A 13,249-nucleotide genomic window follows, 5' to 3' on the forward strand; every position below is an offset into this window, starting at 1 on the left:
CATTTCAACATCAGGTGGATAAAGGGCTCTTCCAAGGACTTCTCCCCTGCCTGACTCTTCTGCATTACTGGATTTCTACCTACAGGTTCAGTAACCTGCAAAGATGGCCAAGGGGCAACTTACCTCCCTTCCCCTCATCTGTTCTCTCCTAATCAGTTTGCTGAAAGGACAGATAAAAATTCCAGTGAGTGTCTCCTTATAAATTTGAGATAAACATGTAAGTGGCTAAGGGACCTCTTCCAGCACCCTCTTCATTTTTTAGCGGTTTCCTCAACAGTCCCAAAACACTCTTGTGACTTTTCAAGTATGTAAATGCACTAATTCCTGTCTCTTCAGGTATTTCCAAGTAGAAGTCAGGCAAGCACCACCTATTCAAGTAATTATATGCCTGTTCTCTACTGTGTTCCCCTTCCATCTGCTGGGATGCCTCATACTGTTTAGCAGTGTGTGAATAGCAGGGTGCTTATGACATGCTGACATCTACTTAGATCTTGCTGCTGAAAACTCTGGTTCTACAGAGAAAATTGCTGTAATTTCAGGTATAAATGCATGGAAATTCTTGGTATCAGTACTGTACTGTCTTTATAATGGTGCCTGATGCTTTTTTTGGAGGAATGGGGTGACACTGTGAGTAGAAAGTTGGAAGGGTTATTTGGTGGTTGAGTAAGTGGCCATTGGGTAAAGTGCAGCTGAAGTGTCTCAGATATACATTTCTGCTGCATGCACAAATAAAAATATCCCAGTGCACGTGGCAGGAAATGAATGGGTGGATAAAACTACACTTGTAAGGGCTGGCCTCAGCTTCACTCTTTCCTGGGATGTGGTGGCAGTGTCTCAGTGGGCTGCTGTGGCAATGAGCTGCACCTCCATCAGCTGCTCTGATGAATCTTCCAGAGGACATTGCCCAGAGCTGTTGGACTGTGGGCTGAGCACCAACAACCTGAGCTGCCTGTAGTCCTGACCCAGCCATGGAACACTGACATCCTGGTATGTGAGCACAACTTCATAGCAAAGAACTTGAATGAAAAAGCCCATTAGCAGCATCCTTCCTTCCTTCCTTCCTTCCTTCCTTCCTTCCTTCCTTCCTTCCTTCCTTCCTTCCTTCCTTCCTTCCTTCCTTCCTTCCTTCCTTCCTTCCTTCCTTCCTTCCTTCCTCCCTCCCTCCCCCCCTTCCCCCCTCCCTTCCCTTCCTCCCTTCCTCACTTCCTTCCTCCCCTGCACTTTCCTTTCTTTACAATTCTAACAGCTTCACATTTTTCAATGTGAAAGGATCAATAGGGAACCATCAAAGAAATGGTGTAAGGACTCATTTATTTCCAAAGTTTTTTCTTTCTTTTGTCATTGTTAATTGGATTGCTTGTAGCCAGTGGGCTTTTGATCCACTTAGCTGCCCCGATGGCAGGGGAATGGAGAGGAAAGGAGAGACTATTTAAAATGCTATAAATCATGTGGAGATGCTGAATGGTTTATAATGATCAATAAAACAAACAATTATCCTGTCATTACCAAATACACTGTCATGATGGCTTCAAGCACTGGCAAAGAAAATATAAATAATAGTAGCATGAAGCTGCATTTGTAATGGTAAAATCCACAGCCCAGTAAAATAAGGCTCCCATCTTAGAGCATGCCTGCGGTAGAACTCACCTGCAATTAGTTAATAATGGTTTTCCTTCTGTTCTAGTAACAGCTTTATTCTTTTAGTAGAATCATGGCTCTGAGAACACCTATCACTGTACAGAGTGAGAGCCAAACCCTGCTCTGGAGTGTTTCAATTAAAGCAGAGGCAACAAGTAGTCAATATTCTTCACTATCTCTTCACTATGGGAGGTACTGGTGATTGAGGACTACAGTAGCTTCTGTTTCCACAGAATGCACAAGTTCAGGCTGAGGTTTGCCTCTCTTTGAATTCCTAAAAGAGACCCCATGGGTGCTTCTCAGACTTGAAGTGTCTTTCCCAAATTTAAATTGGTAGCAAAACTTCTGTTGGTTTCAAATAGTGCATATTTAATTCATCATTTTATAGACACTGCTTGAACTAACATACCCAAAACAGAAACAAAAGAGCAAGCTTTTAACACAAGCATCACTGAAAACAAGCGGATTGTCAAGTGATGAGGCAGTCCCAGCTCCCTGCCCTCCTAGTGCCTGTGCACTCCTTAGGTAAGAATTGGACCTGTGCCACTGTATAGCTTCTGAATCTTCCCCTGCTTCAGTGAAGGCATGTAACCTACAACTATACCTGTGGTGAAGACTGTCCCACCTAACAGCTGATAAAATTAAAGATTTCTGGTGAGATTAAGTGCTTTGCTGAGAACTTCATTGGGGCATAAAGTGGAGTTACAGCAAATAGCCACAGCACCAGTCTCTTTCTCTGCAGATAGGAAGCAACTCTACCAGTGACTACTGTCCCATCTTACAATATCATGATGAATTCCACTTCTACAAGTCCATTGCCAATGGCCCTGGATCTGATTAGATGACATGTACACATCATGTTGGCAAACAAGCTAGATGTGTCCTTTTATTAAACGTTCACCCCCACTGGACATCTCTCACAGCAAAACAGTTGCTTTGTACCAGCAAACAGCCTGTGTGAATCTTGAGCGTTCCCTGGTTTCCGTGGAAATCTGCCAGCCCAGCAGTGGGTCTGGAAGACCAGCAGGGAAAAAGTTAATACAATTGAATGCAGAGAAGAAAAAGCATTGAACTTTTCAGCGGTATTTTTCTGTTTCGTTTTTTCAAATGCAAGTGCTTAAAACGATATATTTATAACAGCTGGAGGAGTTTTATAGTGCTGTAAAATGCAGAGTTTTACAGACTTATAACCTGTTGTGTAAGGGGTGGGGGGGATGTTGCTATGGAACAAAAGTAATGATGTCACATTATTAGTACTTTTGTCTTCAATGTACCTGGCTGCTGGAAAATTACAGTGTTTGCAACAGACCTTGCAAGGATAAACACCCAAAATTTCAAACAGTAGCCACATAGTAACTTGTTTAATAATTAAACCCACCCACAGAAGCCATTTCTTTGTTCTGGTATCTCTTGTGCTAGAGGAATAGGCATGGTGTTCACAGTCAACCCTGTTCTCATACAGGATGTGTTTGAACCTTCACCTACTTTCTCTTCACGTAGCCCCTCTTTGGGAAATGGATGGATGGGCTAATCTTGAATCCGTTGAGCAGCTGGGGCTCCTTAGCTCTATATGTTCTTTAGCAAATATTCCTTGAGCTCTGCTACCTCTTCCTGTCAGAGGAGATGGATCTGGAAGAGTCTCTGGGAGACAGAAACAATGTGAGAATAGAATATTTGGGTGATGTGTATCTCAATACTGTCATCAGACTGAGATTAACCCTGTCTGTGGGAGTTTCTCTATAGTCACTGTTACCTTTACTTTGACATTTCCTGAACATCCCGCTTGGGGTTCTGTCCTCACACTCTACATACATGTAATCACATCTCCTTCATCAGGAGTAAGAGAGGGCTAGAGTGCTCCAGACATTTGAAATTACTTAATAACACCATTGCTTCTGGATATGAACTGACTTTCACAGAGCTGCTCCAGCACTGCTGCACTCAGTGACCTCTCAAGTACATCTGTATCCAGGGGATCCCATTTAGCAGGGCACAGCTCTATGCAAATATGCAGGGACAATCTACTGCTGAAGTGATCTTGCTTTCTTAATATAGCACTCTGCTTCAGCTGCTGTGCCTGTGTCAGGGTCCACTGGAGCTTATTGGCTGTGCTCAGTGTGCATGGCTATTCCAGACCCAGGCTAGACTGTTTACAAACAGTAGAGATATCCTGTATCTGTAACAGTTTTTCTGCAATTTAGAGAAACATTTCATGGCTGATGTAGAGTTGTCAACAATAAGTGGAAACCTCAGCCCCAAGAGCTTATACTTTAAATAGAAAGCAAGGGCAAGGGAATGATTATTCATCCTCAGTTTGCAGATGAGTAGCTGGTGCATACTGAAACTAAATGTCTCATCAACGATTATGCAGGCAATCTGTGAATGAGCTGAGACCTGAACTCAAACCTCTGTTGTCCTAGCTTGGTATTGTATCTCCTCTACTTGCTGCTTGCATCTTATTTTACCTTCTTGATATAGCTAGCCTCAAAGCTGTCGGTGATTGAGAGCTTTCCTACATTTTAAGATGTGTGTTGGGAAGAGCAAAGTGCAAGGGACAAATCTAACAGCAAACATTTCTTGGCTATACAGGCAATGAAGACACCACCTGTTCTCTCACAGGGGGTTAACCACTGCCTGCTGAAATTCACAGACATCAATTTATTGATTTCATCAGGTGCTCCATAAAGCCTTTATTAGTCTGTCTAAAGTGCTTAAGCTAGAACACATCAATGTAGGTTAGTATATCTGAGAGCTTGCATTGTTTATCATACTTATTGTCATAATACTTCGTTTGGCTGGAGTTTTGCTGTTTCATTTAACAGAAGGAGGACTGAAGCTCAGAGAGAGCAGATGACTTTTACCAAAGTAGACACAGCCAGTGGCAGAGGAGGGAGCTGGATCTGGGACTCTGAAGTTCCAGGCTTGTACCTTCAGCAGTGACTGATCCCTCAGCCTGCTTGGCCACCTCTTTGAGCAGTTCCACTTTGCTGGGAGAATTGCTCAAGAGACAGCAGAGCAAATAGTTATCTACAGAGGGAGGGAAGGACAACCTGCACATGTGGATGCCTGGATATGTTCTCTGAGATGTTTATAACCTGTACAACCTAAAGGTAGTGATTCTATCTATCTACGCAAGTATATAGACTTGGTAGGGGAAGACAGGCATTGGTTTTATGCCTTGGGAATGGGCTGCTCACTGTCACAGCCTGTCAGTCCCTCAGCCTGCATGCTCTGTAATTTATCATTTCCTTCAGCTGATGAAGAGATGTTGGTTTTCATGAACTGTACATGTTGGGTGATACACGAATATGATCTATTTGACACATCGCTGCATGATCTTGCCTTTTGTGCAGTGTAGATGTGACTTGTCATGCATGTTATGTGGTAATTTTCCTGTGACACTGGTTGTGGCAGCTTGAGAACAGCTACTCATGGCAGGGAACAGCTGAAAGGGTAAACAAGTCTGAGTCTGGGCCAGGAGTGACCCTGCTGGGTGTGAGAAAGTGAAGGAGCCATTCTGAAATGTTTCTCCCAACCACTGCATTTCACACTGGACCTCTGTCACGTGAAACAGGTTACAAGTGAATCTCTACCAGCTTGGGTGCCTCGAGGCTCTCAAGATCCTGTGTACAGAAAAGGCAGAAGTACAGGAAGAGGGGTGCTTGCCTGATGCTGCAAAAGTACCAAGTCAGACTGTGCTACACCTGCAACACACACTTTATCTGTCTGGGCTTTATCCAGTAGAGGGGGGTGTTGGATGCTGACCTGGAGATGGCATTTTTTTTCTAGGTGTGATCATTGCATGGCCCCCATTCTCTTCGCTTTTTCTGACATTTATAAGCTATATGAAAGTTTTTTCACAGAGGTATCATAAACAGGTTACTGTGCTTGTTATTTACTAAGGAGACTTGCTGTTGATGTTTAAATGAGTGCTAGTTTTAGTGATTGTACCCATTTAAACTGTAATCTGAGATGACCTTGCAAATGGGAAAGGTTTGGGCTGTGGCATACCAAGAGGGTAGGGAAAAAAGCACTTTATAGTGGAATTGGGGATGATAATGCAGGATTAGGCCTGCATGAATCTGTATGGAATAGAAACCAGAGCAGATCTGTAGAGGGTGATCTATTATTGAAGAGATGTCTCACACCTAAGAAATAAGGTACCACTATTCACTCTCGGAGCAGTGTATGCCTGGATATGCTCTGAATATTTCTTTTGTCTGCTTAGGTGCACACTTTGGTTTTGGTCAGGTGGCTCATTTCTTCTTTCTAGATCTAACCTGTTGTGTACTGCTGCTATGTGCTGCTAAACAGATGTCATGCTCTATTACAAAGCACCCTGCCTATCAGCTCTAGGTAAAGTCCTTCTTGTATATTTAAAAAAAAATCTTTGGGAATACTGTGGTCTAAAAGCAGAGATTTAACTGGTTTTATTCCTGAGGATCACTACTGTGTATAGTGCATTGACAACTCATGGAAAAGGAAGGACTCTCAGATGTCCTACTATCAGGAGAAAGAACTGGAGACCATTCACCATTACCAATCAAAAGATGTACCATGAATTGTGTTCCAGAGAAGTCAGCAAGAATTACACAGACCTTTGAACTTTCCATATGAATTGAGTCAAACTGGTTGTAGGAAAGTTATGCATTTGAATCCAACAGCATTGCCTCCTCCATGTGAATGTATTAGAGGTCATAAGCACTGTAGAAATATTGCTTTTTTTGAGCATGTTTTTTGTTCTCAAAAGAATTCCCAAGAAGGGAAGCTGAAGCCAGGATCAAAGAAAAATATTCTTTGTGGAAGTATTGACTAAACCCACAGGAATAGATTCTGTTGTGGTTTGGCAGTGTAAATCAGAATGAACTCACCTGTAAAGAGAGAAGGAGTCAGACTAAATCATGCCTTTGGAGTCAAGTCCAAATAGAATCAGCACAGAGATGATGTTCTAGCAGCAGACAATGAAAGTAGCAGGATGATAATGCCCAGCAACAAGCCTGTTTTGGACACCTCATGAATGTACCTGGACAAGAATCAAGATATCAACCTACTTGCTTTCATTTCCTAGAAGAAAAGTAAGAAAAACTATGATTTAGAAGAAGTAAAATAGACCTATAGCAGCTGGGCAATCCAGCTTCCTCCTGAGATTTGAGTTATTCCTTGCAATTCAATTAAGAGAGCTTTGGGTTAAGTGTGTTGGCAGTGAACTTGATTCTGGTCCAGGCTCAGGCATCTCACTGCCTGTCAACATGGCCTTGGCTGTGCCAATTTATCTCCCTGTGCCTTGGCTTGTCCAGCTACAGAATGTGGATTGCACTGCCCAGTGAGAAGGGCCTGGAGCTCCTTTCAGCATTAGGGTGTCTAAGGCACCAAAAGAGATGGAAGAAAAGGGTAGAGGAAAACTCTCTGGAAGTGCACAGGTCTACTGAAATAAATGGTCATGGAAGACGCACAATCAGAGTTTTAGGGGCCAACATATTTTGGCAAGCTGGCATCCTACGAGAAGCTGCCTTTTACCTGATAATTATTTGGACCTATCCCTGAGGCTTTGTCACAAGATGAAATGCTCCTTTATAATGCACAGCTGGAAATACTTTATCCCCTCATAGATTTCTTCTATTGCCTGGTATTTCCTACAGCATCATGCACTACACTGTATAGTAAATCTCTCCTCCATCAGACAGACAGATACAAAACAGAAAGTGACTTATTATTCAGTCCCATTATGCCTGTTTTCATAGAAACTAATTATTCTGCATTGTTGTATTAGATACTTTAAGAAAGATTACATTTTTCTTACTTTTGGCTGATAAAAAAAAATTAAATCCATCAGTTTTCCTAAACACATTAGAGTAAAGACAGAATTTCTCGTTCTAATTATTAATCAGTCGGATTTGAGGACACAGAATATTTGACTTAAGCTCAATATATGCACGAACAATGTCCCAATATCACATTTTGTATTGAAACAATTTTTCACTTTATTAAACTCTTTAGGAGAGGAACCCAAGCTGCAGCTCTCGCTCAAGGTCGTGGGAGCTTAACACAGCCTCATTGGTGTAACAAAGCTTAAATGTTATCTTCAACTTTACAGGCACTACAGGCATCTTCTTTCCTCCCTCCCTCCAAGCTCCTCCTCATGCCTTAGTGTTGTAGGGATGAGATAAGAGAGAGAGAAGCCATCCATCATGCCTGGAGCCTGGGTGGGAATGTTCTGTAGAAGGAAGAGAAGCCAGGGGCTTGGGGCAGAGTTAAGGTAGGTGCTAGAAATTTTGATAGAACAGTGGTTTTTATAGATTTGAATCTGGAATTCAGCCATGATTTGGCAAATAGAATTATGGGAGCTCTTAAACCTGAGCACCTAATTCTTCATACAGCAGGTAAGGAACAGGGAAAGTGAAGAGCATCTTTTCCCAAATCTGATCTGCTGGCAAGGACAAGCAGGTAGCTTGGAGAATTGCTCTGATTCTGTAGCCATGTCACCACTTCCTCATGGAGCACAGCAGAGCTATCAGGATGTGAGTGTGCCAGGATACCCTGATGGAGCCTGATGGATGTGGCCCATCAAGCCTCTGTACATGAGATCTGGCAGCTCTGTGAGGCACCTTGCCTAGGAGAGCACAGCACTCAGCCCTTACAGTTGTATTTCTCCCTCATGAAGTTGTCATGCACCAGATTTGTCACTGTCTTTTACTGTGTAAGCAAAACTTCAGCCCAAAGTGGCTGAATTTTATTTTAGTTTTAGCCTGAACTGCCTTGCAGTCTGTTTTGTTGGTTTTGAGGTTTTTTTTTTTAAGAAAAATTTTCATCAGCAATGTAAGAACTGGAAGATTCTTGGTAATTTCAGGAAAATCAGAAATAATTTAAACATTTTCCACTCCCCATTCTGTGGTTCTGTGGGAGGACCAAGCATACTTGACTTGAAGAGGCAGGTCAGACACAGGCAGGATAAATTTTGGCTGCTCCAGTTCTGTAGGGGAGGATAGATAAACTCCCCACTAGAGGATTTTTGAGCTTTTAAAATATCTGCCCCTCCTGGAAAAGGTGTTTCTGGTGAAAGGGATTTCTAACACAACTCAATAAGGAAGCAGACCACAGAAGAAAGGATCTGTTGTGGATGCCCCATCCTGGAAGTGTTCAATGCCAGGATGGAGAGGGTTTGAGCAACTTGGTTTGATGGAAGGTGTATCTGCCTGCAGCAGGGAGTTGGAACAAGATGACCTTGAAGGTCCCTTCCAACTGAAACCATTCTGTGATTCTAGCTTCTTGGCCTGCCTTTGAGGCTTAGATGTGAGTGAGTGGGCATTGCCAAAATCAGTCAAAAGACCTTGTGTCATTGCTGGAGCATTCCTCAGACACCCCAGGATGTGTAATGTGAATTAACCCTTCTACAGGCTTGAAACAGTGCTCTATGCAATGTACACCTTTCCCTAAATGTGAGCTTCTCCTTTCAGCCACTCCACTGCAGTTAGGAAGAATCTCATCTCATTGGGCTCATTTTCTAATCAACCATGCTCCATTTGTGAACACCACTTGTGTACACAATTATGGTACAGTCACTTAACAGCATAAGGTAGCTACATGATTTGCAGGCACCTGCATTAAATATTTGAATAAACTCATGCTAATTTCACATCAGATTTCCATTTTAGTGGCAAAAATTTACTGTGCACACAGTCATACATGTAATTTCTAAAACAGAACTCGCTGTCTAACAAGTGGCAATATAAAGATCTTGTCTTCTTTCAGACATACCAAGAGCCTGTAATTCACTGTGTTATGCTTATGTTCAGAATCATATTTGCTTCTTTAATAACAACTACAAAAAAACCCCAGCTCTACAACCCTGTGTCTTTTTAGGCTCCCCCCGCAAAAGCCCACTGTCAACATAAAACGTGGGGCATCAAGAATAATAGCAGAGTAATGCACATAGATGTCATTTCCATTTTAATTCTAATCAGCATTTAGCGTGGCAAGTGTCACTGTAATACCAGCAGATGGAAGCTGACACTGTCACTGCTGTCAAGTGCAGAGGGTTGTGGGTAGCTAGGGCACTGTTCTGTTATTTTCTCCTGGTTAAATACCACATTGCAGCAAATTAACTTTGTTTTGTTGTCACATGCTCTCCTGTAGCTGCTTTCTTAACATTGCTGACTATGCAGGCTTGAGAGTGAGAGCTGGTGGTTGGAGGGAGGGGGTTTCAGGCTCCTTCAGCTTGCCCATGGCACTGAAACCCATGGCATGGGCATGTTGTAGAAGGAAATGGAAAGAGCAGGGATAGAGCCAGGAATGGAGATGTAATAAACATTTCTAAGTCTGTGCAAAATATTTTTCAGTTTCTTTCTTATTTTAGCATTTCAGTGACTCAGAAATATGCTGGGAAGCAACAAGCCGCTGGCCTTTCCTGTTAGAGCACTCTACAGTGGGTGCCTCAGCCTGAACTAGGCTACTCTAGGAGCCTTGTCAGGGGTTCTCTAGGCTAAACCTGTCTGCCTTTTGTTTCTCTAAAACACTGCACTGCACAAATGTCAGGGCAAACACGTTGTGTGTGTCACCTCTTTGACCTTCTCATGTGCTGCAGTCATTGAATCTGCATCTCTTGCATTTGCAGCACAACACCTTTGTGCTCTGTGGCAGGTTTGCCAAATTGTTGAAATTCTTCAATGAGGTCCTACAATAGAAAACAGAGCAAGGGGTCATGCCTCTTTTGAGGTGTGCAGTCTAATGGGGCACCTTTTCTACAGGAATTCTGCTGAAATTACCTTGTCTTAGGTAAAAACTTTTTCCCAGTGCTGCTGGAGGATGAGATCCTCCCATCCCTTAACATTCAGGACTTTGTTTATTATTGTAAATGCAAGCAACTGCAGAAGAGATAGCTGATTGTATCTGTAATTCTTCTTCCCTTCTGCAGGCTCCCAGTTTTGACTAAGTATTCTTTTAAAAAGAATAAATAGCCCTTGGGAACATGTGAACTGGAAACTGAGATCTCATGGCAGTGAAATGTGCCTATGCAGCTCATATATACTTCCTTGATAATCCTTTTCCTGACTGCTGTTCTTCAGGGCAGATAATGATTTTATCTGAAGATGTCATCCCTAGAATATCCACAAGTTGTATTCTTAAACGAATTTTCAAAATAATCCCATTGCCTCATCTTGGCTCTGCAGAGTACTTGACCTTGGTCTGTCATTTCCTGCCTTAGGATGGTGCTTCTGCACCTTTTTCAAAGGAGAAAGAAGAAGAGGAGCCACTGGTCTCTAGGCAGGGCTGCCAAGATTCAGGAGGCTCCATAGGGACCTATCTTACATAGTTACATAGGACTTTCTCAAATATTGACATCAGGCCTGCTACAGCAAAGTCACCACTGCTTGGGCTCACTCCATTCTCCATCAGGAGCCTGACCCAGTAGGACAAAGTCACTGCTGGCAGCTATGATGAGTCCCCATCATGACATACCCTGCTCACTTCTGGCTGCACTTCTGTCCCTTCCTCTCACCGCGCCACCCACGCAGGTCCTCTGCTTCTCATGAATGCAGGAAAGGGGCCAGGAGGTCAAATACTGTGTGGGGTTTGTGGACACAGCTTACAAATATAATTTGTCCTCTTCTACTATTTTGTTATTCAAGGGGAGGCAGCCTACTATTTCTAGTTAAAAAAAAATAAATTACAACAGAATCCTCTCCTGGCCACAAAGCAGCATATCCAGGAGATTATAGTTTCCACTTTGTCATCCCTGTTGTAAAAACCTTCTCAATTGGCTTGTTGCACTACACTTAGATTACAGGCAATATGTTCTAATGGATGGGACTGGGACTTGGGAAGCTTGAATTTTAACTCCATCTCTGCTTCTGGTTTGCTATGCCCTTGCAAAAATCACTTCATGGCTGTTTCCCTTCTACTAAGTTCATCAGCCTTTCTAGGAAAAAAAACCATTCTTCTTGTAGATACAGAATCCAGTGAGGTGAACGGGGGTGGCCCCATTTACCACAAAAAGGGATCTGTGGAGATATTAATGTGTATGATATAGCATCAAATTTTAATTTTTAAACATAAAGACCTACTTCTAGTACTGCTGTTCCTCAAAGCCTTGATGACCATGTCCCATAGAATTGCATCGCTGTTGCTGTACTGTCACAAAGCAAATATCAGCATGTTTCGAAATGGCAGAAATCTCAAAATAAGAAAAGGAGTTCACAGAAAAGAGCTGGACAGCCCTATGTCCTGCCACTTCTCCATGCAGAACTCCTTGCTATTTTCAGATCAGATTGGAGGGATCACTTATTTTAAACAGATCTCCAGTTCCCTCTACTGCAAATGAGGCCTTGCAGAACCTTTACTGCAAATGAGGCCTTGCAGAAGCAAACTGTGGTTTTAGTGGCTCACTTAGAGGGCTGATGTGCCAGTGTTGGATGGTTTAAAAATACACTATGACATTGAGTCTGTATGTAGACACATAACAGGAAGATATAGAGATGAATTTTAAGCTCAAAAGGGAGTCCCTTATATTTGAGCTTTCAGACATGTTCCTGTTCTCCCTGACAAAGATAGAGGAACATCATCAAAATCTTCTAAGAAACATTTCTACAGCACACATCTCTCAGTCTTCTCTCTTTCTTTTACTCCCTTTCCCCCTGTAGATGCCTATCTACTATATATAGATTCATTGCTCTCAGTATTTATCTTGTTACTTGACATCTTCAAGAGAAGTGCTGGCTTGTTGCATGCATGGCTTGGGATGTGTTTCAGAAAGACCAAATTTGAAAGTGCTTCACTCTTCTACTCCTGCAGCAATCCCTGAGCTTCCTGTGTTTTTTGTATGTCAACATAGGACTGATCAGTGTTTTGGACAGAGTAGCTACTTTAGGGATGGGTTTATTTCACCCAGTGCCACCTTCAGCTGAGCTTCCATCACATGCAGGGGAGATGGAAGGAAGCTGAGCCTTCATGGCTGAGGTGTTCATTGGCATCTCTGCCAAGGATGACAGCAAAGAAGCTGTGCTGGTTTGGCTGGGACTGCTCTGAATTTTGACAAACTTCACTGGAAGACGAATGCCTTGGCCACTGTCCCAGACCCAAATGTTAGAGTCCTTTCCTGAGCTCCCTGCTGGTCTGCTTCTCTCCCCAGAGACTCCCATAGCTCCCTCTGTAAATAGGCACAGTTCCAGCTGCATATTGGGAGTCAACAACAAATAAAACTAAAGCCTGATAGAGTGGCAGCTGTAAAAGGGAGGTGCAGCCTGCAGGGCAGAGTGGAGCTTGCTTGCAGAGAGACATGCAGGTCCCTGTCCAGGAATAGTGCCTGAACACTAGGAAAGGAAGGGCTGCAGGGTGTGGGGTTGGGTAGGAGAGGGCTGAAGCCAGGGAGCTGCAGGGAGGAAGCCAAGGGCTGAAGCAGAGTGGTGGTGAGGGAGGACCCTCACAGGGGGCCCGTGCTCACTGACATCGTGGGGATGAAGCAGCAGTGCCTGATTGCCCCTTACCAGCACTGCTGATCTAGCAAAATGACATTGTTTCCCCACAACAGGAAAGGAATTGAGGCAGAAACCTCATCAGTACACCACACAAGACAACTGATCTAAAACATTCCCCTGTTAGTACCATTCTAAAGAAT

The sequence above is a fragment of the Agelaius tricolor genome, unplaced genomic scaffold, assembly GCF_023055355.1.
Source record: "Agelaius tricolor isolate 1412-34295 unplaced genomic scaffold, bAgeTri1.0.p SCAF_14, whole genome shotgun sequence".
Taxonomy (NCBI): domain Eukaryota; kingdom Metazoa; phylum Chordata; class Aves; order Passeriformes; family Icteridae; genus Agelaius; species Agelaius tricolor.